The sequence below is a fragment of the Cryptomeria japonica genome, chromosome 3 (assembly GCF_030272615.1).
Source record: "Cryptomeria japonica chromosome 3, Sugi_1.0, whole genome shotgun sequence".
In the NCBI taxonomy this organism is placed as follows: domain Eukaryota; kingdom Viridiplantae; phylum Streptophyta; class Pinopsida; order Cupressales; family Cupressaceae; genus Cryptomeria; species Cryptomeria japonica.
In genome coordinates this window covers 470,535,115-470,560,102 of record NC_081407.1, presented here as the reverse complement: position 1 = coordinate 470,560,102, position 24,988 = coordinate 470,535,115, and the positions used below count along the sequence as shown (strand labels likewise).

At 36.1% G+C, this 24,988-nt stretch overlaps 1 long non-coding RNA gene across 1 annotated transcript; it reads left to right on the top strand.

The window, feature by feature from the left end:
• Positions 1-39: 39 nt before the first annotated feature.
• LOC131041380 (uncharacterized) lies at positions 40-13,414 on the top strand. The gene is made up of 4 exons (XR_009105015.2): positions 40-425; positions 11,931-12,027; positions 12,110-12,272; positions 12,904-13,414. It is a non-coding gene; the product is annotated as an uncharacterized LOC131041380 (long non-coding RNA).
• The last annotated feature ends 11,574 nt before the right edge of the window (positions 13,415-24,988 follow it).

Genomic DNA, 24,988 nt, shown 5'->3' with positions numbered 1-24,988 from the left:
ATAAATTAACCTCTTCAAGGTAGATATAGCTCCACGTTGCACATTTACTGTGGAAAGTTTTTGTGTCCAATCTTTGAGAGGGGAGGCTATGCATTAACTGAAGATTGGTCCAAGTCTATATTTGTTTTATCCATGAACAAACGTAAAAGACTTCATGTGAAGAAAAAAATCCCTAGTATTCCCGTGACATTCTTAAAAGCTTCATTTTCATCTATAGTGGCGGGCCGATGACTAACAACAGATCTTAAGGAGTTGAAAGAGTAAACAGAGGTTTAAATCAAGAATATCCGCAAATTTATCAAAGAAGAAGCATATTTTAATGTATAATAGATATGTGCAGAAGAACAATTATCTTCTTGATGAGGTCAACACATAGATGCCACCAAGTTATCAGCAGTTTTCAGCTGAAAAGCACTGGTCTAGAGGTAGGTTTTGAATTAAATCTCAAACCCTACCGTGCATTATGTATTCATATTTATTTTTTGATCTTGTTCAGAGAGCGCTATCATTAAGATTCGTGTGAGTTAAAAAGATTTTAAGTTATATGTTATGCGTGGTTTTGGGTGTAAAGAAATCAGTCATGAACGCCTTTGTCTATTTTTTATAACTGATTTGATAAATACATTGTTATGTGTGGTTTTGGGTGTAAATAAATCAGTCATGAATGCCTTTGTACATTTTTAATAACTAATTTGATAAATACATAGCATCTCCTGCTCATGCACACAAACCAAATGTTAATGCAAGATCAAATCAAGGCTAACTTTTACTTGTCTCAGATAGAGAGAATAAAAATCAAGGTGTCAAGAACAAATTAGAACATCTCATCAAAGGATACTTTAGGTAAATGATAATCACCATCTACATTCTATCGTATCTAGGATAGTGTTAACAGAGCTTGCAGTCAAAAAGCATAGAGAGAAGTGATTCTATTGATCGTGGGTTACTGTCAATATGACCAGTCACATTGAGAGAAATAGCAGTCCATTTATTAGGGAATGAAGGTTAGAAATAGTAAAAGACTTGATAGAGATAGATCTAGGTGGCTTGTCAAAAGGAGGCATAGGGGTAAAACTCATGCATTGAATCACCTATAGTAGGATAGATTGCTATAAGGTCAACAAAGAAGATCTAGCCATGAAGCTCATAACAGTTTGAACAGGAATCAAAGAGCCCTTATATGAGTCTCAAAAGAGTCATAGCAGTCCCACTAGCCCAACCACAGAGATCAAAAGAATAGGTATGAGATTGAGGGGAGAAATCATGACACTCATATCACACAAGAAATGACTGCGTGTACTCAGAACGCTAGGCTTTATCTCAACAACAATACTGATTGTAACACATTCACATATTGATAAAATGCATTATGACAATCTAAATCAACAAAGTTTTTTTTTGCAGTCAATAGCAGTTATGGAAACAAGTTTACATGCATTCAGGAAGTCATGATAGTTAGGATGGAGATCACAGAGAACACCAATGTAATAGCAGTCCATAGTAGTCAAAGGAGATGGAAATATAGTCATACATACAAATGAAAAAGGCATGATGTCTTAATGGTAAACATAGGGTTTGCAGTCCAAACAAGGTGTAGATTATGGAGGACATTAAAGCTGTGAAGAAGACCTTGAAACATAGTCCCAAATAAATAAATAAAACCCTAGAAGCTGCAAGCTCAACACAAGGAATGGAGTCCCATTACTGGTAAAGATAGTGATGAATCAAAGCCCAATCTAAGAGCAGTCCATTGCCAAAGCCTTATAAATCAGAAATAGTGAAAAAGGTTATTCACAACTAATGGGCACCAAATGATACCATTTTTTGTCAGATAGTCTCAGTAAAAGGGCAAGGTTACAAAGATTTGAAGGGCAGTGATCCACAGTATAGTGGTCACAGCTAAGAAGAGATAAATAGTAGCATTCACAGTAGTCATAAGAGCCAAGAATATGTGGGGTTTTACAAGAGCCACAATAGTAAAAGAACAGTTAAAAGATGACAGCGATAACACATGAATCTCCATAAGACATAAGGAACAATAAATATATCAAATGCATGAAGGATGATAATATCTTCAAAGCTGGATATTTCCATTTTAACAGTGATAGGTATCCATTCAAAGAAGATAAAAAATATAGGGTAGTCAAAAGCTTCAGAACATTCACCAAGAGGAAACTTCCTTAGGGTTTACAATCAATAATAGGAAGAGTTAAATGATAGTCATGGCCAAGGTCTGCTACAGGAAAAACATAATTATTTATGGTCATAAGGAAAGGCTTATAGAGACAGTGCAACTACATAGGCAAGTATCTAATACCACTGAAACTAAGAGATGGAAGATGAATACATAGATGACAAGCTTATTTTAAGCTAATAATGTCAGTCTCTCCTTTCTTTAGAGTTATGACAGTAAGAATACAATTGAATAGAAGCTGCTAAAAATTCAAGACAATAATATGATTGTCTTAGTCAAAGTAAGTAATAAGATCAAAAGACTTGTGGCATCAAATAGGACAGTGACCTTCATGAGGACAAGAACAATACATGAAAATACAATCATGACAAGGGAAACAACCCTTTGACAGCTAATTCAAGGGATCTCAAACCTACAATATCCAAGCAGCCCTTAAAGTCTCAAAGTGGGCATCACCAAAGGCAATGCCAAAGTTAAGGACAGTAGATAGAAGCATGACAGTGAAATAAGTAGAGACCTATAGTGATATAATAGTGGATATAGTGAGCCATGGAGGCCTTGTAAGACACAAATATGACCAATCCAACAAGCCAAGGCCTTAAGGATAACCTCAATGATCAATCAAAGCATAGTTTAAGGAATATTCTCAGTCTCATCTAGGCTACTAGGGGTAGCTCTCATAGGCATATGAGATAGAGATTTCAAGAAAAAGTGCAGTCCTCACCAACAACTTCATGGCTACGAAAGCTTTTTACAATGCCTATTACAATGGCATAGATAGGATCATTAGGCATAGTTAAAAGAAATCACATTTATTTATTGTCATATGAACACCTTCAAAGCCGATCAAAGATATAAAAGTGCAGCCATATCAGAGATACAGTGAGAAAACCTTTGACAGAGTTTTGAGGAACAATATAAGATGTCTAAAACATCAAGAACACTAAATAAGGGCCAGTAAAAAACAGTCGTTAGCAAAGGATAGAGTTTGAAGAGACATGTTACAAATCAAACATTTTGATAAGGAGAGTTACACAGTCTATAACACTATAAAATCATGAATGACAAACCAATCATCACACCATAGATAGGTCTAAGATTAAGGACAAACTTAGCAAAGGTCACAACTAGAACACAAACTTTCAGATCCAAGTAAAGATGGAGAAATGATCAAACCAGATGAGCTCATTCTTAGGCATGAATCAAGTTATCAAGAGCCATGTCTTGCAATAATCCCATGGTTTGAATTGTAGAATACCTTTCTTAGATTTGTATCTTTCTTTTAACTGCTCTAAACCTTTATTTACTAAGTTTTTAGTTGATAATTGCCATCTTTGAAAAGCGCTATCTAAAAATTTTAGGACTGAATTTCTCTTTACTGACTGTCATTTAGTTTCACTTCTCTATTAGAGACATTGTCTTTGGGAAACCTTTGCCTTGTGTTCAGAGGCATGTCACTATGCTTGGCAATTTTGTTTATTCAATATGCACTAATGACTACTCTCTTAGCCATATTCACTGATTTAGGTCTACTTTAACATGGTTTTATTAATGAATACATAACCTTTGCATCAATCAAAGAGATTTTCTTTACTATAACGCTGACTACATTGAAATCACTACCATGCTTGAGATCTGCCCTTTGGTGACTGTTCATGAATGCAAACTGGTATCTCTTTTGCTTATTACAGTGCCTTTATTGTGACTATGCTTTTACCTTTATCATTGTGTTCACCTTGTAGACCTCTACTCTGTAATAAGCATATGTTCACTATCATAAGAGTATTGTCATAAGGACTCAACTCTTGCCACCTCAATCACTGTGATTTGAAATACTGCTATATTAGGACTGTGGATGCCTTCTAAATCTTTAAGCCCGTCATTGATACCATTGTCATGATATTGCAAACCCTTAACATACTTATCCTACATGAGTTTGAGCTACAAATGATTTGTAAGGACTACTAGTGTCTTAAAAATCCTCTTCAAAATAATAAATCGTCTTTGCTCCATACAAACAAAAGCCTCTTTGTTCTTGACTACTATCTGTCTTGAAGTAATGACTGTCCTTTGGGCTTCTTTGTTTGTAGGCTTTATTATGATGACTGTTCTCCATACATAATATTCACTGTTTGTTGCTTATGAAATCCTCTCTGGACTACACATTGTCACATTGGCCTGAGATCATCAGACTACCCTATAACACATAATATACTATTCATAAATTGAGATTTCACTGTATCGATCATTTCTCTTTTCTGATTTTGGATCTTTCATTATAGTAGTAGATGGACTATTTTTCTTATGATGGCCTACGACTTTCACCTCTTATCATCCTTGAATACCTTCAAATGTTTCCTTTTGGTAGAGACCTTTTATCATGTTGCTATTTCTTTTGTCGCTCTCTTGATCTCTATTCCATGTTCTCATACCACTGCATTTTGAACTGTTGAAGTCTTTTGACTTTGTCTAATCATTGATGTTCTCATGAAGCTCACTGTATTCATACCTTTTCGATGACTATCTTAGAAGCTCTGAAATTAAGATTAGCATAGGCCTTATAACGGTCTTAATTCTTGGCTCTCTTATGATAGAGAGTCTGAATGTTTCAATGTGACTGAGACTCTCTATGTTCCCTCCATGACTAAAATTTGTTGAGGATTATTATCTTCACACCCAATGTACATGAAGTTTCTATCTCCATGAATCTTTGTTGAACCTTTGATGCCCCGACTGTTCATAAGGCTCGTGTTGCTCCTTTACATGCTTATAAAAAACTCTTCTTTGCTCCAGTTGACTGCTACTATTTTTCCTTGATGCATATCACTGTACTAATGACTGATACATAATTCTTTGACTAAGTTTGCACTATTATCCTTTAAAGCTTCTCTATGACTGTCAAGACACCTTCTCTATTGATCATGGTTACATTCCATAACTATGGAATGACTCTATCTTTGCTGCTATGTGACTCACCTTTGCATAAGATGGACTATAGGTCTGAGATTATTGTGTAGAGGACTGATACCTTTGATGCATGGTGGAAGTGCATTTGAATCTGTCATATATGATAAAGACAAAGATTTTCACTGTGTTTCTTTTCTTTTGACTTCGAAATTCCTCTGTGTCTCAGACATTTATTATTTAATAATTCCCTTGACCATGAAGCTAACACATATCTCTGCCCTACAGCTGCATTATGATTGTCTTTCTTTTCTTCTCATGCTCTTGTTGATGATGGTCAACACTTATACTAAGAATGATATTTCTTTTTGGACTTCATTATGTCTCTGTCTATTTGAAGAATGTAATATTCTCCTCTTCCACATACACTATCCATAGGCTTTCATTGGAGCATCTCAAGAAATATGCACCATGGATAGTATCTACCCTATTGCAAAAAATTTGTGACTGCACTTTATGGTTTGGTATGCCTATCTTTTTCATTTGTAAGGACTATACACTGTCCTTTGAATATTATTTCCTCATTGTCATTACTTTGTTGCTACCACTGGTCTTTGAATATTAATGAAGTCTTTTTCCCTTGCTATGTACTTGTTCTATATCAGCCATAACTGATCTCGTTCATCATGTGACTCAAGATTTAATCTCAGCTTTGCCCTCATATGAATGTTGCTCTTAATAAAGTATCACTCTCTTTGAATGATCTTTTGGTTGCACCGAGGCTAAAATAATTTCCTCTCCTTACTTCTGTGATTAGGATCTTTGTGACTCAAGCAAATATGTTGTTACAGGAGTAGGCTTTGTGGCTTATGGTTGTATATGCTCTTGTAGTTTTTATATCTCTGCCCTTTATGACTGATCTTCATCAACCTTTTTATCTCTGCCCTCTATGACTGATCTTCATCCACCTTCTTTATTAATGTGACAACCTTCATGGTTATTTTAGGACTGCACTTTTTTCTTTGATAGTCTTACTGCTCTATGAATAATGTGTTCAGTCCTTAAATACTGGTAACACTACTTCTTAGTTCCCTATACAGAAATGACCGCTTGTACGCTCAGTTTTGTGATTGAGACATGACCTCTGCCTCTTGGTGGTGGTTGTTTCATGATCAAAGAAAGAAAAAACCGTTTCTAGAACATTGTTATACTCTGATTTCAAAACCCTGGGACAACATCATTTGCTCATACAATTCACTTTACCTTTTTAAGCTTAGGGACTGCACATTTCCTTAACTATGTGTTGCATTCTATCATATGTCACTGTCATGTTACTACTTGGTGAAGCTATTATACATGTGACTTGATCATTCCTCTTGGGTGACAAACTTCATTCCTTGAACCATCCTTAACTCTTGAAGAACTACTACTAGACTTTGTATCCATCATGTCTGCTACCTTGAGGTTATGGTTGCATCTAGTCTTTTGACTGTCACTATTCCTTGTATGACTTTGACAAGCTCTCTACGGCTGTGATATTTCTTGGTGACTCTGTCTTTATTTTCTCACTGCTCTATTGGAGGTCTGAAACTACCCCTTGTAATCCTCAATACAATCAATTAATTGCAGATAATTATCAATAGTAGTTAAGAGTGAATACATATAATGAGTCCCTAATATCACTTGAGATCTATTAGGCAAAAAAGAGAAATGAGATTTAAGAATGTATGTTCATCATGTATTGGATCCTTAATAGTCCCCTTAAACGAAGCTTTACCATTAATGGACTATGTCTTCTTTCTGGAGGTCATTGGTTGCATGGAATTGTCTATGCATGCTTTTGTGATTAAGAAATGCTATTGATTTATGGTCACAAGGCTTATTCATTGCTTTAACAGTCTTTCGACTATCTTTGGTGGCTTCTTAAAAGATTATCTAACAGCTCTTACACAGATTTAGGCCTCCTTTCTACCATTGCACACCTCTATCAATGAGAAAGATCTCATCATGTATGTGTCTTATATTTAACTGTCTTTGATAAGACTGTCTTTTGGTCTTTTTTATGAATCTTTGCTCCATATTTCCAGAAGAATAACACTAAAGGGTTTCAAGAAGAAATCTTATAAACTAATCAAAAACTTCCTTTCATTATGACTGTTACAAGTCGTCAACTTGTCATGCCCAACTTTTGGGCAAAAATGCAACAACAATTTTTTTTTTAAAACAACATAAAATACCAAATATTCTACATTAAAGGGGGGATAAACAAGTTTTGTCTTAACTAAAGGTTAACTCATGCATTAAATGAATGGGTTCCTAGAGTTAATTTAATTAACTTAACCACGCAAGCATTAACATTATTACACGGAAATAATTCTCCAAAAGAAAGTGTCTTTACCACTTTATTAATCAATAAATTAATTTAACCAAATAATCCTTTAATTTCAATCAAGAGATATTAATTATCTCAACTGGTATTTATATTTAATTGCGCTAGGAATAATTAAAATAATGTTATCTCTTAATTGATTGAATTTAAAATGATAAAATAATTAATTGGGCAAGTGTAAATAATGTTATTAGATTCGACTAATAAAGTTAACTAAAAACAATATAATAATTAACTAACAATTAACTTCACATTATTGTCGAAGTAAATCCCATTGTCACAACTTAATTAATTAATTTAATTAATTTCTCCTAATTTAAATTCTCCAATAATGAACCAAGAGATATTAATTATCTCAATAGTATTTAAATACTCAAGGACTAAATAAAATAACGTTTAACTCATATTAAAATAATTAATTGAGCAAACGTGAATAACGCTTTTAAATTTAACTAATAAAGTTAACCAAATCAAATATAAATTCATTTCACAATTAAGTCGAATTTTAATCCCCCTTTAGATATTAAATATCAAGTATCTAATATTTGGCCAATATTGACCTTATAGGTTAAAATAAATATTTTACTTTTTAATAGATTCCAATATTAAAATTTACAATTTTTTTTTAACTTAAACTATATATATATATTCATAACTAAAAATACCTAAATATATATTATATTTAGAAATATTAACCCAATAACAATTGTAGAAACCTGACATGGAAGACATGGGAGATGTGCAAGGACCAAGAACGAGGATCGGAGGTAAGAAGAAGGAGAAAAAACCAAACAAGGAAATCGAAGAGCTCAAAGTTGCTTCGGCAAATTATGACCTGTTGGTCATCAAGGCTGTTGATCTTCTTAAGTCTCTGTAGGTGTTGTTAGCTGACTAGGTCTTTTTTCTAGTTTTTATGCTTTGTTGTTCCTAGTCTTTTGTTGTCCGTTCGGTTTACTGGCCTTCTTGCTAGTCTTTTGTATGTTGTCGTTATGTTGGTCTAGTTGTTCTCTGCTGAACTATCTTTTGTTCCTATGTTAAAGGTTTTGGGTCCTTAAAACCTGTTTTTCAAATTAATCAGAATAATTATAGAAACAATTATGCTAAACAAATAACTAAGTTGCAAATGGGGTTACCCATTTCAAATTTAAAAAGGGTTTCCCCCTTTTCATTTATATTATTATTATATTTTGAACCATTGACCCTGTTGAATATATCTCCTCTTCTACAATTATGCTAAACAAATAACTAAGTTGCAAATGGGGTTACCCATTTCAAATTTAAAAAAGGGTTTCCCCCTTTTCATTTATATTATTATTATATTTCGAACCCTAACTAGGGTTGAATAATTTCTATAACTAATCTCCCTTTTTTTTATCTTTTATTTCCAAACTTCACCCTAACTAGGGTTTTATTTTCTTATTTATCTAAAACTTGTTATTATCTTTTTCCCCTTTCAATAGCAAACCCTAACTCGAAATTGGGTTAGGGTTGCTTGCTCTTAACAATTTTTTTTTTTACTGTAAAATGCATCAGGTTCACATATTAATAACCAGAATAAAAAATATATTTCTTTTATTTCCAGCATATTAATATTTCATTCAATGCAGCATATGTATTATTCATTTTTTTTTCTAAAGAATAAATACAACACTTTAGATGTAAGGTTTAAAACATTAGGCATAAAATTTACAATATATATATATTTGTTTAAATCTGTTTCTTTTCAAAGTATTAAAGTAAGATATTTTTAAAATAACATAATAGAATAAATTTGTTTCTCATCAATACATGTAGCTAACTTTTGATTTAAATAACCATAACTAGATTTATTTACTTCCTACTATACATGATTTTAGAAAATGAAAAATATGACAGTAATATTTTTATTTACAACTGCAACTAACTATTTCAAAAATCCTCTAAATCAATAAACAACAAGATATAATGCATTATCAATATTAACTCTTAAAATATCTATTTATTTTTTCTTTGAGTTTGAACTATAGATGTAAGCAAATATTTTATTTCTATTTAAAAGTGACTACTCTATTAACATTTAGCTTTGCATTTCTTTTTCAATAGCAGTAAGGACAGAATATGAATTTCATTCTTAATCTTTTTCTAGTAACTATATCATTAAAGAAATTATTCCAATAATGCATTCTTCTCTTTGCAAGAATATATACTTCAAATTAAAATACATCTTTATTACATGGTAAAACAAATCCAATAGTTACATTTAGTACATCATAGTTTCTTTTATACAAATAGGTCTTTCATTTCTACTAAATGAGGGTTTGTCAAATACATGTATTTTCTTTTGTAGCTAAATACAAATAAACAATAGGATCATGCCATAGCTTCCCTTCCCATCTTTCTCCCAAGCAAACCTGCAATAAAAACTTGTAGGTTGTGACCATGGAGGCTCACCTCCCAACTTAGGCTTACAAGAAGCCACCCCCGAGCTAGGAGAACCAAGGCTAAATGGGTTACACTCAAACATAAACACATAAGCAAGAGGAAAAACACAACACAAACACTCCTAACCCAAAGATGAACATAGTCACTTAGTGACTTTAACTTGTGGGGTGAAGGAGGACCAAATACCTAAAGGAGAAATTTGCAAGTAGGAGAACAAAATGCCATTGCAAGGCTACCAAGTAGAATAACCACAAGTTCCAAACTTGTTCCAAAAAATCCTTATGTCCCCCAAGGCATACAATCCATTAAACTCTTCTTATGACCCCCATTGCATAAACAAAACACTATGCAGCAGGGGTCCCATAATCCTTTGTGTATCACTCTCTTCCAAAGAGAGCCTCTACACTCTTAGGCTGTCAAACAACCCTTCACCCCAAGGCTATTCTACCCTCCCAAGGCTAAATATGGTCTTGAACACCCAAAACAATAACACAAATACATGCAATAAAAAATCACAAGGAAGAACTCAACATCTTCCTAAGTTTACTAAGAAAACAACAATAGAAAACAACAAACAATCTTTTCAAATTTACAAAACAACATATATGAGGAAGTATTCAACCAACCTTAAAACTGCAAATGGATGAATAAAAGTTTGTAGAAGAGCTGCCCAAATCCACTATCTTTTCCTTCACAAGACTTAGCCAAAACTTTCAAATCCAAAAACCAATTTCTCAAGAATCCATGTCTCCAAAAATGGAGTGGGTGATCAAACTTCTCCCTCCCAAACCATTCCCTAAGAAGACACTCCTCACTCTTTCCAATCCTCTTGGGAAGGGTGGGGGACGTTCATAGGTTGGTCTTCCCAACACTTTACAAGCTTTCTAGCCAAGACACCTCAAAAAGGTAAAAGGAATGGGCAATGGCAATAACACTCATGAGGAAAGTTGTCTAACTTAGGTAGGATCCGCAAAAGTTGAAATTCGGCCATTTTGGAAAACTCAACTTTTGGGGTGACTAAACAGTCCCTAGGGAGTGGACACATGGCTAAAATTGGCCTTCATTCATAGGTACATCATATGGCCCACTAAAAATGCTCCTAACTTGACCTTAGGAGTTAGTTTAACCCTCTAGAAACTCACCCAAAGTTTACCTACGGGTCAACCCTGAATTGACCTTTCTGATGGCTTCCTATCCAAGACTTTCTTGGGACCATACTAGGATATTTGAAAAATGCATTGGTAAAACAAATTCCTTCCAAGAGACATGTCACTGCCAACTCACTTTACAACACATGTGTCAAGTGACACCACATAATTACACATCACTTAAATACACATGACAATGTCCCTTTTTTGGAGTTAATAAATTAAACAATTTTCAAATTAAACACACATCCAAGCATAAACATTTACAAATTAAAACACATTTACAAACGATATGTTGTCTCTCCAAATAGACAACCTTTGGCTTCACAAATGCACATAGGTTTAGGCTTGATTCTCCGAATAGTTTCCATGGTCACATGGATCAATTTTCTTGCACATCTCACTTTGGACATTAGTAATTCCAAAATCACATATAATATTATCATATGAAAAAGAATACAATTCAGACATTTGCATACACTTTCAATTATAATAATCAAGTTTCCAATTATCTAATAAAATCCATATGAAATAATCTACTAAATGGCATCATCATAATTATCATAAAATTTAATCATTTATAATGCATGCATCCATAATTTCTAGCATCAAAATAAAGTACTACAACTCAGAGATAAATTACATACACCATATCAATATTATCCAATCACTGGATCATATAAAATCTATGTCCATAATGCATCAAAATATAGTATCAATAATAGGTCCAACATGAAAATAATTGAAATGCTATGACAGCTTGGGGTAGGGCCTCACACAACTCAATCTAATTGCCTACTTGCAGTGTCTTGGTTGACTTTGAGTAACTGATTCCATTTGACAATCTGTGTTCTCCTATTTTCTTGTGCAACAGGTGAAATCAGGAACCTTATTTGATAATATTTTAGTTTATGATGACCCTGAATATGCAAAGAAGTTAGCAGAGGAGATATGGGGAAAAAAACAAAGATGTGAGTCAATCTTGTGACAAGATGTTTATCATTGTATTGAGTCTGATGTTCATCGATATCTTTTGCTTCCCTTATTTTGTAGGTTCTCTATGAGGCATTGACTAGACATAGAGTAAGCTGGAAAAAAAGCCCTTCAATTTCTAAATCAACGATTTTCAGAATCAAAGCAGACAAGCAAGAATGATTGTCAACCCTACATTCTGCTTATAGATGAGCTTGATCTTTTTGTCACAATAAATCAATTGGTAATTATATACTTAACTGATTTTATTTTTTAATTATAGATATGGAGAAACAAGCTAGAAATAGAGAATGAATGAGAAGCTTTCTATTTTTAAATCCATAACTCTGCAAGTTACGTCAATCGTCTTTTTGTTTCCATGTGGACTAATTTTTTAATATGACATAGAATAACCAAATTCTAAAACATCTATTTCTCCTTTTTAGGTTCTATACAATATATTTGATTGGCTGACTAGAGCCCATTCTTAGTTGATAGTCATTTGGAATTTATAATAGGTATAGTAAACATAATCGATCTGCCAAAGAAATTGCTTCCACGTATAGAAAGTCATATGGGAATGAAAAGATTGTGCTTTGGCCCCTATTCTTATCAGCAGCAGCAGTAGATTATTTCTAGTCGTCTAAATGGAATTGAGGCATTTGAAAAATAGGTTGTTGAGTTTGTTTTACGAAAGGTATTCATATAGTAATGAATTTATTATTGATACACTTTGCATAATAGGATTAAGAGCTTTACTAGTTTTTGTAAGAGATAAGTTGCTTAAACTAATGCAATTTTTTCTTGTTGTATCATCACAACATATTTTAAATAGTTTCTTTCCAAATGAAATTTTGGATAATCATGTATTGCAGGTTGCAATAGTTTTTGGAGATGCTCATTGAGCATTGGAGCTATGTAGACGTGCTGCAGAGATTACAAAATTCAGAGTCCAATAGTTGGATGCTCCTCAATTTGCTATCCCATTGCAAATTATCTCCCCCTTTGTAGATGTTGGGGATCCTCCTCTTGTGAGCTCAATCTCCTGGTTTTTGGCTTCTTGACTGTTGGGTTGATTGGGTCTCTGTTTTGGGTTGAATCTACATGGTTGATGCTTTTTGTTCTCAATTGTTACTTGTATCAGGGTTGGTAATGGTATTCATGTATTCGTCTTCTATATGTATTGGGGGACTTTTTGTATCTTGACTTGTGGGGCCTCTCATATGTAATGGGTTTTTTAGCATTTTGGGTAGCGTTAGGCTTTTCTTTATATGGGCTACAATCGGAGTTTTTCTTTCAGATTCTTTCCTGCCGGTATGCCCTTTTGAATTTGGTTGTAAATAACTTAATATTAATAAAAGTTTAATGGCTTTGCCATTTTATTTTTTTAAAAATGATTAAATTAATGACTCCATATATGACTAAATTATGACTAAATATTTCAAAACTGGGAATGGCGGACTTTTTGGGGAAGGCGGATTTCCTGGGGAAAGCAGTTTTTCAGGGGTCGGATCTGGCAACCAGGCAAGAGGACAGGCATCTCAAGGGTCAGAACAGGACAAGGAATCAGACAAACCAGGGAAGGACAAAGATTCTACAACTGGGGTCCCACATGACAGAGGTAAAGGTAAAAAATGGTCTTCGCTCTTTGGAGTGAAGCCGCTGGCTAAATCTGGGATCCCAGAAGTTACAAATATCTCAGATCCAGTTTCAGGGCTGGTTGCCATTTCTGTTCCGGATAAACTGGTAGATCTGACTATTGCAGGTTTAACCATGACCTTAGTGGGACAATTTTATGGCTTTAGGGTGGGACAATTTTATGGCTTTAGGCCTAATATTGATGTTGTTAGAAATTTCATAAGGAGGAAATGGACTTTAAAAGGTCAAGTGGATGTGGTAGCGCTACCTAGGGGGTTTTTTTCCTTTACTTTTAACTCTGAAGAAGATATGAATAAGGCTCTATGTGAAGGCCCATGGATGTTCGGCAAGTCAACTTTGACTCTTCAGAAATGGGTTCCGAATCTCGCCCTTGATGATTCCTTCTTTGTTTCTGTGCTAGTCTGGACTCGCCTCCCGGGTCTCCCGCTGAAATTCTGGAATGAAGAAGTCTTCAAGGGTATTGCAAACTCTTTTGGAGAACTTCTTTCGATTGATTCGATGACGGTGGCTAAATCAAGGTTGGTCTTTGCTCCCATCTGTATAAACGTAAATCAAATGATTGATATGCCTCAATCTATAGATATCATTTCTAAACTAGGAAAATGGACCCAAGCCATTGAATATGAATCACTTCCATTTGCCTGTTTCCATTGCAAGAAATCGGGGCATTGGGCAAAATCTTGTCCGCTTAAGAAGAGTAAGGAAAGCAAGACTAACAGCAATGTCAAGTATAAAAAGACCTTGCAAACGATTGATAAAAAAGGAGATTCATCTGCTGAGTCTGATCAAAATAAGGATGTAACGGAAATAGTAAATGAAGTCAAGAAGGATGAGAACGGTAATAATGAAAAACAAGATTGTGTATGCTCTAATAACCAAACAGAGAGTTCTAAAGAAGGGGAGCAAGGTACAAAGTTGAACAACAAATACAACCCAGAGGTCCATGAGGTTGGATTCGTCAGTCAGAAAAAGGAAGAGGCAAGCCCCAATGAAGTTGTCCCTGTTTCTTCTCTCTCAAAATCAGTAGAGGAAAACTATAATGAAGCTCAAGAGTGTAACTCTTCTGATATTGAGCCTTTATTGCTTTTAACAAATGGCAGCCCAAAGCCTCCTCTATGTAAAACCCCATCTCATAGTATGGTTGTGGATATCCTGGAAAGGAATCTCCGGATTCTCGGCTCGAAAGAAGGAAAAATGAATAAGGAGGATCTCAATGGAGGGATTTCAACAAGAAGCAGGAATAAGAAAAAGGCAGATGTTGGAAACCAAAACAAAAAGCAGGGAAGACCATCTCTAAAACATCAAAGGGAATAGGAAAGTTGGAAGAACCGTGCTGATGGAACACAGTGTTCCATCGAGTCAACCCTATCCCCGGTTAAAGTATGAAGATAATATCCTAGAATATCAAAGGGTTGAATGCCCCTCATAAGCAGGATGTGTTACGAAACATCATAAGAGATCATAAACCGGATGTGGTCCTCATTCAGGAAACCAAGATGTCCAAGGAAAAAGTGGAAAAGATTAGAATTTTTAAGAATAATGGTGTCATAGGATCTAGCTCGGAGGGAGCTTCTAGAGGAACTGCGATTTTTTGGAACCAAAAAACCATCAAAGGTAAGGAAATTATCTCTGCTCTCAATAGGAACTCAGTGCAGCTTGAGCATATTAAGGATAACTTTGTGTGGGTGTTAACTAATGTCTACGCGCCTAACACCAAAACCGAGAGAGTTAAATATTTGAGAAGCCTTGACGATGATAGACTTAAGTTTGTTGATCAAAGTTGGATTATAATGGGAGATTTCAACACTCCGCTTAAAGAGGAAGAGAAGATGAGAGGTCTCCCCTTGCAGCTTGATGGGAAACAAGACCTTATGGATTTCATCAATGATCAAGCTCTTATGGATGTGGATCTTCGGGGCATTAACTACACTTGGACTAATAGAAGAACTAGAGCTGACTTGATCCAAGTAAAGTTAGATAGAACCTTAATTTCTCCTGAGTGGTTAACCAAGTATAGCTGCTCCCTTGCTTCTGTTATCAAAATTGGGTCAGACCATTATCCTATCTCTTTTACTGCTAACTCTTTTTCGGCTAAAAGAAACTTCCCTTTCAGATTTGAAAAAGTGTGGCTATCCCACCCCTCTTTGGAAGCTTGTATAGCTGAGTGGTAGAATTCTGAGGTTGAGGGTACGACTCTCTTTAGAATAGCTAAAAATCTCAACATTTTAAAAGCCAAAATCAAAATCTGGAACAAAGAGATTTTTGGGGACATTTTCAAGAGTAAAATTCAAATCAAAACTGAAATTAAAGATGTTCAGGATAGAATTTAAGAGATTGGGCTGTCTGAAGAACTCAGGGTGGCAGAAAATGTTCTTTTGTCTAAATACCACACCATTATTTCTAATGAAGAGACGTTCTGGAGACAAAGATCTAGAGCCTTGTTCTTGAAGGAAGGTGATAAAAATACTCGGTTCTTTCACTTAACTGCTCTTAAGCATAAGGTAGCTAACAGGATTTCCAGATTATCCTGTAACAAAGGGATCTTAACGGAGGATAATGATATTAGAAAGGAAGCTATGGAGTATTTCGACACCCTGTTGGGAGAAGTGGATAACCTGGATATCAGTAATCAAAACATCCTCTTGCAAGCTATTCCTTCTACCCTGACTGATGATGATAATAACTTTTTATCCCGTATTCCCTCAAATTAGGAAATAAAAAAGGCGGTGTTTTCTTTTCAGGGAGATAAATCCCCTGAACCAGATGGTTTTCCTATGTTTTTCTTCCAAAATTTTTGGCACATCATGGAGACAGACATCTGCAATGGTGTTAAAGAATTCTTTGGCTCTAGAAGGCTCCTAAAGGAACTGAATGCTACCTTCATTGTCCTTATTCTGAAGTTCCCAGGTGCTGACTCTCTCAATAAGTTTAGACCCATTAGTTTGTGCAATTCTGTGTACAAGATTTTATCTAAGGTTCTGACCTCCAGGTTGCTGGAAATTCTTCCAAGAATTATCTCTGTCCAGCAGAATGGCTTTGTCCCCGGTAGACAGATTCTGGATTCCATCATATCTATTCATGAAAATATCCACTCCTTGAAAGTGGCGAATAAACATGGTTTCTTCCTGAAGTTAGACATGGCTAAATCTTTTGACAGAGTGAATTGACAGTTTCTCCTAAGGATCATGAAAGCGTTTGGTTTTGGTGAAAAAGTTATTCAACTTTGCTCTCAACTTATGGAAACCTCCTCTTCTGCTATTATTGTCAATGGTTCCCTGTCTAGTTTCTTCAAAATTTCTAGAGGACTTAGACAGGGGGACCCCATTTCCCCTATCATGTTTACCATTTTAGCTGAATGTCTGGGTAGATTTATTTTTAAAAATGTGGAAGATGGCAATCTTAAGGGTTTGAAACCATCTTCATCCAATGTCACTTGCTCTCATGAATAGTTTGTTGATGATTCTATCACTATGGGGGAAGCTTCCATCTTAGAAGCTAAAAACATGAAGAAGGTGTTGAATACTTATGAATTTGCCTCGGGGCAAAAAATTAACTGGGATAAAAGTTCTTTGTTCTTCATTAACACCCTTGTTCAAAGGCAACTGAGGATTGAAAGAATTCTTGGTTGCAATATTTTTGAGCTTCCCTCTTCTTATTTGGGGCTTCCTTTGTGTATTAAGCCTGACGATTCTTTTTGGAATAAGCTGGTGGATAGATTTAACTCAAAACTTGCTGGTTGGAAAGGGGTTGTCCTTAGTCAAGCGGGCAAAGTTACTCTTTTTAAAGCCACTCTCCAAAACCTACCTGTCTATGCTCTCAGTTTGTTCAAATCCCCAAAAAATTTGCAAAAGCTATTGAAAGAATCCAAAAAAAGTTTCTTTGGTCGAGGGTGGAAGTCAAAAACAAAATTCCCCTAATTGCTTGGAATAAAATCTATTCTGCTAAGGCCTCAGGTGGCTTGGGTTTAAGGAATATTAGTTCCATGTATAAGGCTTTATTAGCCAAACGAATTTGGAGAATGAGAGGGGAGGAAAGAGAATGGAACTTCATCTGGAATAACAAATATCTCTATATGCAACCTTCTGAGGAAGAATTCTTAGATGATTCTTTTATTGTTGAAGGTTCGGTTATATGAAATGTTGTTCAATCAGCTAAAAGTTGGGCTGCTGCTGGACGAACTTGGAACCTTGGGGATGGTAGGAGAATAAGATTTTGGGAAGATAGGTGGATTTTGGACAAACCTCTGGAGGTTGTTCCAATCATTAATGAATGGAAAGATTGGTTCAAAAGCAGGTTTGGGGAGCTGGTCAGAGACTACTGGAGAAATGGGAATTGGATTGATTTCATCTAGCAGTGTCCGGGGCTTAAGTCCCTTCAGATTTCTCTCTCTGCTATAGTTCCTAGAGACAACAAAGATGACAGACTGATATGGAGGGAAACCCCGGATGGGAAATACTCTGTCTCCTCTGCTGTGGCTATCCATAATGAATCTGTGGAAGAAATTCCTATTTGGGCTAAAGTCTGAAACAAGAAGTTAGTTCCTAAAGTTAATATCTTTTTTTGGATTTTCATCCAAAACAAGGTTTTAACCCTGGACAACCTTCAAAAGAGAGGTTTTGTTTTTCCTAATAGGTATTCTCTTTGTTGCAGGGAAGAAGAGACTGCCTACCATATTCTTAATCAGTGTACCTTTAGTTAGGATATATGGAAAATCATCTTAAGCAGGTGGAACTTGAGCTGGGTTTTCCCGAACTCCCTAGGGGAAACTTGGCAGCAATGGCACTGCCCCAATTCTAATTCTAAGATTTTGGAGACTTGAAGACTTACTCTTCTGAATGTTATCTGGAATATCTGGAAATGGCGCAACAATAGGTTTTTCAGGGATAAAAGTGCTACTCCTGAAGTGGTGGCGGATAAAATTTATAGGAGTATATTTGAATGTATCTTTGGCACTGATCATGGACCAGTTGCTAAAGATGACTTCAAAGATAGGTGGAACCTCTCCACTACCACCTCTAGCAAGGAAAAGGGAAGAGAAGGTCTCTTTTGGTGTTTTCCTCCTTAGGGGTGGATTAAGGCTAACTTTGATGGGGCCTCTAAGGGGAATCCGGGTAAAGCTAGATATGGGGGCATTGTCAGGAATTCTGCTGGAAGTTGCTTAGTGGTAGTGGCTGGTCCTTTGGGGAGTCAAAGAAGTCATTTTGCCAAAGCCTCTGCTGCCCTGAACACCTTAATTATAGCCAAGAATCTTAATCATGATAAATTATGGCTCAAAGGAGACTCACTTAATATTATTAAGTGTCTGAAGGGGGAGTCAGAGCCATCATGGTCAATTGAAAATATCATCTTGCAAGCTAGGGAAATTATTGCTAGTTTTAAAGATATTATAATTCAACATGCCTTTAGAGAAAAAAATACGGTGGCGGATTGTCTGGTGAACCTAGGGGTTAACTCTGATTCCCAAATGATTTGGCACGGGGAAGATGTCAACATAAACACTAAAGAGCTCCTTAGAAGGGACATATATATGGGAAGGGAAGGACCGCATAATCATGACAAAGCATATGATTAATTCTTGCCTTGATGGAAAGGTAATTATTACCTAGCAAAGTGGCAAATCCCCAACCATTTCTTATAATACGTCACACGCTTTGTGGTCACCCAGTTCAAAATCTCGAGTAACTACAGGAAAGGAGTGCTGAGTCTACAGAGGAACAGAGCTGATAATCCGAATTCGAAGATGGGAGGAGATTTAAGGAGGGAGGAACCTGATAATCCATCAACATGGAAAGCGATGTCGAAGGTGTGGGCGAAACTGGAAAAAGGATCCCTCACAAGCTTTATGGAGAAGCTTGCGGATTATGATAAAGGTAGGGTAAATCTTGCCGTTACCAAATTTTTTTGAAAATTGGTGTAATGGTTCCTTTAAAATCTATGGAGTTAAGTTCAAGCTGGATGCATGCCTCATAGCTACTGTGTCTGGCATGCCCCATACTGGGCTTAATTTTTTTAGAGACCTTAAAGTCTCCAACAACACGGTTAATCTGTTCCCGCGGAAAGAAAAAGAGAGGGAAAGAATTGGCAAAGCCACAGGAGGTTATTATGAAGCTGCTAATATCAAGAAAATCTGGGGCTGGGTTTTGAACGCTATAATGGAATATATCACGGTTGAGGGTCGTTTCTCCAGGGCCCACACCTACCACTTTGTTCTTTTAAACCATTTCAGACACGACAAAAAGGTATCCCTGCCCTACTACCTTTTTAGGTCCCTTTCCAGGTCCCTCAATAAACACAGTAAGAATCTCTCTAGCCCGGTTCTCCATTGTGGGCTCTTGCTGCTCATTTATGAGCACTGCAAAACCCTCACCCTGCTGGAAAACAAGAGGTTATCCGCCTCTCTGGGGAAGAGAAAGATGGAGGGAGGCGATTCCAGCAAGGAGAAGGCATCTTCTAGCAAAAAAAGAAAGAATGCCTCTGGGATGGAAATAGAGGAAATTGAAAAAGAAGGCAACAATATGGAGACGGATGATTCCAATGGTGATGACAACTGGAAAGATGAGGAGGTGGGTATTGAGGAGGAAAGCGGTGATAATGAGTCTGACAATGAAAGCCCTATCCACAGCGAATGCCCTGGCAAGGACAACAACCATCCCATGAAGGATGTGGATTACAAGGATAACGAGGAAATAGATGTAAATTCCGAGACAGAAAGGAACAAGGAACCTGAGAAGAATATGACTAAGGAAAGTTTAAGCAAGGACAAGGAAAACATCGGGTTATTCCTGGATAACCTCAAAAAACTTATCGAGGCGAGACTGGATTATGACAGATGGACCTATGAACTCTTGAAGAACCTGGAAAAAAAGGGGAAAAAAATGGATGAGAAGAAGGAGAATGACGACAGGAAGCAGATAAAATGGAAGCATGATATGGAGGAGAAGGTTAAATTGCTGGAAGAAGGGAGAGACGCCATGAAAAATTTGATGGGTATTATCCCGAATATCTTGTCAGTTGTCACTAAAAATTTGGAGGATATTGCTAAGGTCTTCGATCATACCAGCTCTCTTAAGCTAGTGGTGGAACTTGACATGGATGATGAGACTATCCAGATTGGTAGTGGTGAAGTTACTCCGGTTGGTGGTGTTGCCAAGAGGACTAGGGTAAGTGTCAAAAAAGTTGTGGCTGCTTCTGCTAAGGATCTCCCAAGTCTCAGGGACAACATCAAAGAACTGCATGGGATTAGCAACACCCTGGATAATGCCCTGAAAAAATTCAATTACTTTTTCTTCTTGGGTTTGGCCGGTTTTGCTGGCTCTGTGGGGCTTTTGCTGGTTTTCTTTGGTTTTCTACTGGCTTTTCGTTGGCCTATTCCTTTTTGTTTCTTGTTGCTTTTTCTGTTAAAGCTTGAATTGTAAAGGGTTTCGGGGCCCCTTCAAAACCTGTTTTTACCTTAATCAAAAACAACAATAAATGACTAAATTAATGATTAAATATATCTTAATTAGTGACTAAATATATGACTAAATTATTGACTATCATGACTAAATAAATGACCAGATAACAAAAATCAATGACTAAATATATGACTAAATTAGTGACTATCATGACTAAATAAATGACCAGATAACAACAATCAATGACTAAATTAGTGATTAAATATTTGACTAAATCGATGACCAAATCGATGACCACATCAATGACCAAATTGATCAATCAAAACAACCAGTGGTCATGTGACCAAATTGATTTATGACTGACAATAAACTACCAGTGGTCACGTGATCAAATTTAGTCATTTATCTACAATTTTTAGTAGTTTATTTAGTCATATATTGTTGTTTTTGTACTAGTGTCCTGATCTTAAATCCATCCTAAACTCATGTAGATGAGGAGGAAGAGGCTTAACCAAAGCAATTTCCATCATACTAATCATATTACTTAAGAATGATAGAGAGTAAGTAATAAATCTCCACCACCTCAAATGTTCTTGATAAAACCCTAAAAGCTCTCTGTGCTTAGCCCGTGTTGCCTCTACATTGTCAAGAATGACACCAAATTTAGATTCCAACAAAGCCTTTGCCATCTCAATGACAACTTCTTCTCCATTCTTGAAGCATAAAATCTCAATTGATCAATCTCATTTCTAAATTCTCATCCTTGAAATATCCAATCTTTCTTGAGCTAAATCATTTCTCAATCCCATAGCCTCCACAGAAGAATACTCCTACAAAGTGGAGGTTTGTATGTAGGTTTTGTATACAACTGACCCTCAAGCTGCTTCACTCTATCTCTTAGGATTTTAAGCTCTTCATTAGTCTTGAGTGCCACCTTATGGGAAAACTTATCCATGTTCATTATCATATTAGTAGCTTATGTGGCAGAAGTGTCTACCACTCTTTTAACAATCAAACTACCAAAGAGTTTGTCAATTTCTTGATTCAATGCAGCCCTCTGTGTAACTAGATATCAAGTCGATGCAAATGATCATCAAATATTGTTTTAGAAAGCAACTTTTTTCCTTTTCTCTGAATCCATTTTGTCTAGATCAATATCACATCTTCTTCTCAAACTGTCAAATGCAATGGCAGAGGAGGTGTCCTTTCCCTCTATAATAAGTATACCACTTTTATTTACCACTCATCTCCCCATCTCAGGGATCATGCTGGCCATTTGTTCTTTTACAGTCTTCAAAAGTTCTTATTTTACTCTAAGTCTCACCCACTCCTCCAACCAGTCAAATTGAATACCTTTTCTTCTTTGCATCTCATCAACCATATTTCTAATCATAAAATGTTGGATCTTTGTGCGGATGAAATCGTCATCACTCATAAACTCCTCATAGGCATTTAGCCTTATATCATCAGTAAGATCTCCCCCCAACTTAAATGTATCAATGGCCCATTCTTGAGAGGGGTCTTCAATTCTTACACCAAGTTTGGTGTCAAATCTATGTGGGGGTAGAGGTGCTTCACCTTGATAATCAAAACCTTCATAAGACTGAAAAGTGATGTCTCTACCTAGAGACAAAGTATGCAAAGGTGTTATATCTCTAGGTCTCTCTAGGACATGAAGAGTTTGTCCACTTGAAGAGGAAGAGGAAACCATTGGCTTTTTCATAGAAGCTTCAACAAGTAATCTAGGTGGTGCAAGGGGCTCTTGAGAAGGGGGCTATGATGTCTCAGCAGTGGAAGGAGAAGATGATAACTCTTTGTTATTCTCAATTTTTGCATTATGAAAATCAAGTGTACACCACAAATGTTTGTGCCCATTTGTGGTCTCGATGCTCTATGCATGCTTTACGAGACATTTTTTAGTCATGAGAATGTTTTTTCCCTTAATTCTCCTTTTTCACTTGTGTGAAATTTTGCTGCAAATCGGGCTTATAAACTTGATTTACACCAAGTATGTCTTTTAGGTGCAAATCGGGTTTACAAACCCAATTTACACCTCAATTGACTTGTTTTCCTTCTTTAGGTGCAAATTGGGTTTGTAAAACCGATTTACACCTTGTAGGTGCAAATTAGGTTTCCAAACCCGATCTGCAATTATTTATTACAATTGAGTTATTAAATGCCCATTTGTAGATTTCCTTTAGGAGTCTATCTATTGATTTTAAATTTTGTATCCTCCATTCTTTTATCCTCAATTCTTATTTCAAATTGCTTGAAGGGTGTGCAGGAGGATTTACCATCCCAAGTAGTCTCATTTTTCTCTAGTGAGTTTTATTTATCATTATTCTTCATTGTAGGGTTTTTGAAACCCTTCTTATTTTTAACGATTTTCATATGATATGTTTTGCAGTCCATATATTGTGGCATCGCTCGGGTTTACTAGCCCGAACGACACCACATTTGTGATGTCGTTCAGGTGAGCATACCCTAGCGACATTTTGTGATTCCTTCTCATCACTATCTTTTATCAGTGATATTGGTGGGGTTGTAAACCCACCAAACACTAGATTTTATCATGGTGTCGGATGGGTTTACCACCTGGACCCACACCGATGTTATTATGCTTTGCATTTTAGAACTTGTTGTTTTTGGTGCGTGGCAGGGTTGTAGGCCCGCCACGCACCATACATTGTGTTGTGTGGTGGGTCTACGGCTCCATCACACACCCTTCTTTATTCACTTTTGTTGTCAAACCATTGTGGTGTTAGGTAGGGTCATAGGCCCGCCACACACCACATTGTGGTGCATGGAAGGTTTGCAACCCCAACCATCACCAACATTTTTCACTGAATACTTATCGTTGTTCATACCATGTGCATGGTGTTTGACAGGGCCATAGGCTTGTCCTACACCATACACAATGTATGGAAAATCTATAACCCCGCCAAGCACTGATACCCTTTTATGTTTTCTTCGTGTAACGTGGAGTTTCAAACCCACCCTCCACCAACTTGATACCTTCTTTCAAGGTGTAAGGCAGGGTTAGAATCCCAACCTACACCATTTTAAGTGGTTAACTAAGATTTAAGGCATGGTTAGAAACCTGCCCTACACCTCTTTTTTAATTACATTTTTTATGTTTAATTCGAGTTTCTAAACCCAAATTACATCTATACTTGTTCTTCCCATGTGCAATGCGGGTTACACCTTAATCCACACTTTTCTATAAGCGAATTACACCTTAATCCACACTTTTCTATTAGTGAATTTTTCAAGCATATAAACTTGAAATTCACTTATTGAACACATGTAAATTGAGATTTTATATCCAATTTTTCCTTGGAGATCAAGTTATCAAAGAGGGTTTTGGAAACCCTAATGGCCTAAAATACATCATTTTTCTCAGATTGTTCATTTTAGATGAACAAAATGGTTGATAAATTGTATCATTGTAATACTAATGATTTTCCTTTTCTCGGTGTTATTATCATATCAATGATAAAAGCTTCTCCAAGTACGAGGGCAATGAAGTTCAAAAATCAAGACCCACACCCAGTCTGTCTACCTTCTTTAGTCATCTCCAACATTGATCATATAAGAGATATATAAATAGGTCATGTTGACTTATCCGAGTTTATAAAGAGGGTTGAGCATCCTTCTTCCTACCATCAGATGGAATCTATCATCAACAGTAGTATCTATTTGGTAGCGACTTTCCCTATGCCTTCTCAAAACCCTGAGTTCATGATGACAGTTGTGAATCTCTTGGATCTAATCAGTAGAAGTGTAAAGGATGAAGCCGAAAAGAAATTGATCAGGCTTGACGAGGAATTATTTGATTCTATCTTCAAGTGTCCCAATATTAAGAAGTATATTGATATGACAATGTAATCGACCATGACCTATTTTG